Below are 6,856 nucleotides of genomic sequence, written 5' to 3' on the forward strand. Positions count from 1 at the left end.
GATTGTTTGAATAAGCAGTGTGTGTGTGTGTGTGTGTGTGTGTGTGTGTGTGTGTGTGTGTTGGTATTTTCAGACGTTTCTGAAAGTAGACATGCAGTTAGCATCTTATCTATAGTTTCCAGGATGACACTTATCTCTGCAATCAATTTATGCACATTTCACCAAGAAGACTACTACTAGTTGACTCAAAGCTGAATATTATGACTATGATGCATGCATAAGAGCTGGTTAATACTGTTATATGGAGCTCTTAATGAAACACAGACAAATAGTCATACTGAACTTTTCCATTATAAAAGCAAAATAATACTGATGATAAGTAAAAAAATAACTTTAACTCCTGAAATCCAATCCTAACACAATCCCATGAGAATCAGAGTAAATGAAGTATGTCCTCTGTGGTAAAGCCAAGCTTAAAGTAATCATCAATGTAGTCACAATCAATCTCTTTGGAAAATTCACTCAAATGTTGCCTTTAGAAATGAAATTAAAAGTTAAAAATCTCATAGCTGTTACAGTGGCACCAGTGAATGTCATGCAAGCTCACGTGAACACGCAGCTGCCTGGAGATTATGACCATTCAAAGAGATCCTTAAACTATCAAGTAATACTTTATTTTGTTAGAAAAAAGTCTCACTAGCTGCTGCTGGTTTGCTGCAGCAGCAAACTCACTGGACGTCGCCTGCTCAGCAGCAAACAGCAGACAGACTCAGTTAGAGACTAGCTGGTGAACACAGAGAAGCATTTAGCAACTAAATAACCAGATATTTCCCTCAGGTTGTTTCCCCCCAAAAAATCCTGGCTGCCATTTGGCAGATGGCTAGAAACATGGCTCCAAATGAATGTTAATATTGCTTTGTGTCTGTTGAAGTATTAATAAGATTTTTCATAATGACTCCATTCCATTTAGTTCAGAGTCTTTGGTGCTGTTTTCACACAATGTTCCTGATCCAATGCTATTGTTATACCTTTGCTTTCCCTTTTATGACAAGTGATGGCTCAAGGGCAGATGGTAGTATCAGCTAAACGCCTAGAATGTAAGAATTAATACATTTACCTGCACATTTATTTTTAGCTGTATCTTATGAATTAGATGTCACATGCTAGTGCCCTAATTGTTATGTTTGTGGGGTTTCCATACTCATATTTCAGTCTTAATGAGAGGAAACAGAGACTGAAGCTTCTCTCCAATAGGTCTCTGCACCACACTTCCTTTTCTTCCCTGACGCCTACAGCAGGATATCCTGTGTAACTAGCCTGCATGCATGTGTGTGTGATTCCTCTAAGCATGCCTTACATGTGCAGATGTCAATCATTTAGTAGTAACACCCTTCTCAGAACTCCACCAACCTTGTCTGTTCCTCCTTTTATCTCCATGAGATCACATGAGGACTCTGCAGATCAAAGTACCAGGATGTGATGCCGCTCCAGAAAAACATCAGTATGGGTGTGAGCATGTGAAACGGGCCTTTCAGAAGATATTAAAAATGGAGAAATTTGAAGCAGTTATGTGAATTTTGACACACTGGTGATGATGGCAGCTTGCTAAAAGCTCCTTGAGGTGATTACTGAGCTAAATGCTCCCGGAGGACAAATAACCTCAACAGCTTGATGTGCAGTTCACTGTCTGCCTCTCCTTCCCGGGCTTGTCTGCCTGGCTACCTCCAAGCTTATCCGTTTGTCCTCAAGTCTATGTCAGTCTGTGAGAGATGGAAGCAAAGAAAGAAAAAAGGAAAATTGATTAATAATTGAGGATACCAACACATGCCTTCTCTCTCCTTTTATTCTCCCTCTGACCTACATAGTGAACCACCTGATCCTAGCTCCGAGACAAACCTACCAGCATCAAGCTGGCTATCGGTTTGCTTTTAGTGTGAGTGTGCAAGTGTACGTTCACATGTCATTTCATCTCTTTGAGTCAACATGCTCACAAGAAGAAAGAGTGAGACAGAAAACGAAAAAGTATAAAGAGTCAGAGCTGAGAGCTAATGGTTTAGCGCCCTGATCTTTCCACTAATGAAATCAACCACCCCCATAAGCACATCAGAGATTAGCTGCAAGAGTGTGTGTGTGTGTGTGTGTGTGTGTGTGTGTGTGTATGTGCACAAACTAATGTGCATTTATGTACGTATGTCCATGTGAGACATTAAGTGTCTGTCAGGGGGCCCCAAAGTATTCTGGGATAGATTGGAATGTTAGGTCAAAGGGTAAACTCATTTTTTTCCTCTCTTTCACTGCTCTCCCTTTTCTAGCTTTCTCTTCTCTCATCTCTTCTTCTCATCCCTCTCTTATACACACACACACACACACACACACACATATATATATATATATAGAGTTGCTAAATAAATGATTTTACAGCCATTGAATTTGTGTAACAGGAACAGGCTGCAGCTCTGTGGCTGCTGAAGGACTTGAGCAATAATTTCTCCCCACACTGAATTAAAACTAATAACCAAAAATAAATACAAATTAGCTCAGCACCTCAAAATCCCTCCTAGGAATCATGTTGAAAGTTACCCTATTAAAACACCCCTACATGTACCTTAGAGAAGGAGTTGAATGTTATTTATGAAGTTTCATATCACTGCTTTATGAAACCCAGAACTGCAAAGTGAAAATTACAGGGACTTAGAGCAATTTTTCTGACAGATGAATTTTGTAGTTTGAGACAGTGGCAAATTAAAATGTTAAAACTAGCGGCACCTTTCAAGTGAAGACAATATATATAGGCAAAAAAGCTAAATAACAAAAGATAATACAATTATTAAAAGCTTTAGTAATATCCTTTATGTCAATTCCCTCTATGTAAAAAGCTGTAAATTTAATGGGAAACCGCTCGGTGTAACTCATTTGTGTGAAATGATCCTCACTAGCCCTATCCAACCACATCAGATCAACATTCCTAGAACAGAGCTGTGTAGTCATGGGGGACTTATAGTCTACCCTCACTTAGGACCTTTGAACCGTGTATGTATCCAGGCCATTTGGTCACTAAATCAAGGATCATGTAGTTTACATCCATAACCACTGGAGTGTTAATAATGTGTGATAATGTTTTCAGTTCACATAAGCATCCTCATAGATGCTTGGGGCAGTACCTTTAATGTGTGTTCCCTTGTTGGCCCTGGCAAACTAATCATTTGCAAAGATGCAGTTAGTTCTTTGTTGATTTCCCTTGAATGGAATCTGTGCGTTATCTGTGGAGCTGTAAGATCAATCAAAGTTTGATTTATTATGGCTGGAATTCAGTCATGACAAATCATTGCAAAGCTGCATCTTCCAGGTTAATAACACCATAGAGTTGCAATGGCCTTAGTTTGTGTGGAGAGAGCATTTGTTCCTCTAGTTGATGGATCGACTGCATCCCACACAAACTATTCCATTTTTGTCCTAACGGTATCTTTTAATGAGCTTAGTGTCATTAACTGTTAACAAAACATCTCTCCACTCGTGGAATCGGCATGCTCGCCTCTGCTTGAACTCCATCTCCTGGCAACCTCTTAACGCCTCAGCAGTTAGGACACTTCCAGAGTTCTGCTATAGTTTTCCTGATTTCTTAAGTTAGGAATGTTGATAAAGTGCTCGTACTTCTCCTGAAAGTATGACCAAAATGTGAGCTAGGAGTGATTTCCTACTGTGAGATGCTTAATAAATACAGACTTAGGTTTGGTCTCTTCTTAATGTTCAAATCTTTATTTTGTTGTATATTTTATCATGTAGAGATGTTTTGTATTAGCACAAAATTACAGTAATTGCAATGACAGATCATAATAAATTTTCAATAACCTGCATGTTCTTGCCTAAAATTACAATTGTACCAACATTCTGTCATTTTATTTAAGTAATACAACCCCAAATCAGAAAAAGATGGGACAGTATGTAAAATTAAAACTGAAAATAGTGATGTGTAACTCATATGTGTCCTGTATTAGACTGAAAACAATACAGCAGCACATTATTTGATGTGACCCCTCATCAGTTTTATTCTTTATTCAAAATAATTACTTACTTCAATTCTGGTGCCTGCAGCACATTCCTGTTAACAGTCTGGATGGTCCTTTTCGTCTTTGGTCCAGAGCACACGGAGTCCATTCCTTCTGAAAAAGACCTGAAATGCTGATTCATCTGACCACAGTACATGTTTCCACTGTGTGATGGTCCATCCCAGATGCCTCTGAGCCCAGAGCAGTCGACTGCGCTGCTGGACGCTGTTGACGTGGAGCTTCCTTTTGGCACAGTACAGTTTTAAGCTGCGTTTAGGGATGTAACTACGTATTGTAGTGCCTGACACAGTTGTGCCAAAGTGATCCTGAGCTCATGTGGTTATATTGTTTATAGCAGAGTGACGATTCTTGATGCAGTGCTGTCTGGGGGACCAGAGAGCACGGTCATCCAGCTTAAACTTGTGTCTTTGCTCTTTACATACTGAAATGTGATTCCTTGAATATTTTAATTTTGTTATGCACCATAGATGATGACCTGTCCAAATCCCTTCACACATACTGTATGTTGGCAAACTGGTGGTCCTCATCCCAGGTTTGCTCCTAAAGGGCTTGGCCTTTCCCTGGATGCCACTTTTGTACCAAATCGTGATTGTAATCACCTGCTGACATCACCTGTTTCAAATGGAATCATTGTTTCATTGTTTTACCTCATTACTGGCCCTGAAATACAGCCGTCCCAGCTTTTTGCAATGTGTTGCAATCATCAGAATTGAAGTGAGAGTTTATTTTTCATGTGGTTATATTGTTTATAGCAGAGTGACGATTCTTGATGCAGTGCTGTCTGGGGGACCAGAGAGCACGGTCATCCAGCTTAAACTTGTGTCTTTGCTCTTTACATACTGAAATGTGATTCCTTGAATATTTTAATTTTGTTATGCACCATAGATGATGACCTGTCCAAATCCCTTCACACATACTGTATGTTGGCAAACTGGTGGTCCTCATCCCAGGTTTGCTCCTAAAGGGCTTGGCCTTTCCCTGGATGCCACTTTTGTACCAAATCGTGATTGTAATCACCTGCTGACATCACCTGTTTCAAATGGAATCATTGTTTCATTGTTTTACCTCATTACTGGCCCTGAAATACAGCCATCCCAGCTTTTTGCAATGTGTTGCAATCATCAGAATTGAAGTGAGAGTTTATTTTGAAGAACGAATGAAACTGATGAGGTATCACATCGAATAATGTAATACAGGACACAGATCACTATTTTCAGTTTCAATTTGGATTCATGACAAACTGTCAACATCCAATATGTCATGCACAATTGAAAAACAGAGCCCACCACCGGATGTGCATAAAAGGAAAAAAAAACACCAAAATGATGTGTGTAAAGAAGAACTTGCCAGCTGATAAGACTGCACCCCATCCCCATATAGGAGGGATCTTAGAGGAGTGGAATGATACAGTGAAGTCTCCCCTTTCCTTCCTCTTTCCATTTTCTCTCCTTCACTCCTTCTTTCCCTTGCCTATCTTCCTCTTTCTTCCGTCTCTCCATCTCTCCCTACCTCTCCATAATGAGTCTTTGTGAGGGACAGTAGCGTTTTAAGAGGGAGAGGAGTTAATGGCTTTGCTAATGGCTGCTACTAATGTCTTTGGGCTAATGGCCTTGGCCACCATTGATGACAGCCAAGAACTAATAGCATGAATGACAGATAGCCAATTGCTTTCAGGCTCGTGCTCTGTATCAAGAATAGATATTCTCAGTGGAACAACTAGGAAGTCAAGTCTCCCTAAGGAGAACTATAACACCCAGAGGAGCCGTCTTTATGGTGATTAAATATAAAGATAAAGGAGATGTAACTGTACCAGATAAAAATTTGTGTGGGTACCACAAAAATTATCACAGCAACCAACCACACATATAAAAAAATCTCTTGATGATGCAGTCACTTAAATTCTGACGTCAAAGATTTAAACTGGCTACTGAAAAGCAATGCATTCTCATTTCCCAAAGCAAGATGGTCCATGGATGTGACAATGTCACTGTAGCTTAAAAAAAATTAAGATGATTAAGTGATCATATATTCTAGCAAGTCCTTTTCAGCCAGAATCCATTTAGGGAGTGCACAATTTACAGCAAGTGCCCGTGTTTGTGTCCATTAAGTAGAGAGGTGCATAGTAAAGGTTAGTGTGCTTGAAACAGTCTAGCTCATGTTGTTTGCCCACATCTAAAAGCTTAAGTGTTTAGCGCTGTTCTGGTTACACTTGAAGGAACGATGTAACCTCCTGACCACATCCCACTGCCTCTCCGATCTCTTATTGTGTGGATGCGTCTCAGTATACAGGGAGTTATTGTGTGAGAGGAAGGCAATGATTTCGTGTTTAAGATCATAAAACCATGACATTACTTTTCCCCTTGAAAGCCAAGCAAATTTCTGAACGACACAGCAACTGGACATGATCTAATCGCAGGTCTTTGCACAGCTGTATGAAACAACAGCTGTTCTTGGCATGCCGTTTAATGTAGTTCACTATTGCTATGGCATCTTTGTGTCAATGTACAGCTTTAAAACTGCACCAGAGTTAGCTATAAACTGATTTACATCTGCTGATTTTTACTAACATATTAACATTTTCAACAATACTGAGTCATGTTTAGCAGCATACTCTATCAACACTTTTACTTATTTTCACCAATTTTGCATGTCATAAAAAAATTACAATTCTTTCATGCATATCTCGCCAAAAATTTGCCATGAAATATGATTGGATTTCTTACCTTGTCCATGTTTGGGCTTGGAGTGCCCACCCGAACTTTCTCTTGTCTTCTCCGCCATTTGGAATTTTACGTGTAGAGTGTTGTACTCTGCCAACACCAATAGATGGCAGTGTAAGTGTTCATATA

The sequence above is a fragment of the Monopterus albus genome, unplaced genomic scaffold (genome assembly GCF_001952655.1).
Source record: "Monopterus albus unplaced genomic scaffold, M_albus_1.0 scaffold363.1, whole genome shotgun sequence".
In the NCBI taxonomy this organism is placed as follows: domain Eukaryota; kingdom Metazoa; phylum Chordata; class Actinopteri; order Synbranchiformes; family Synbranchidae; genus Monopterus; species Monopterus albus.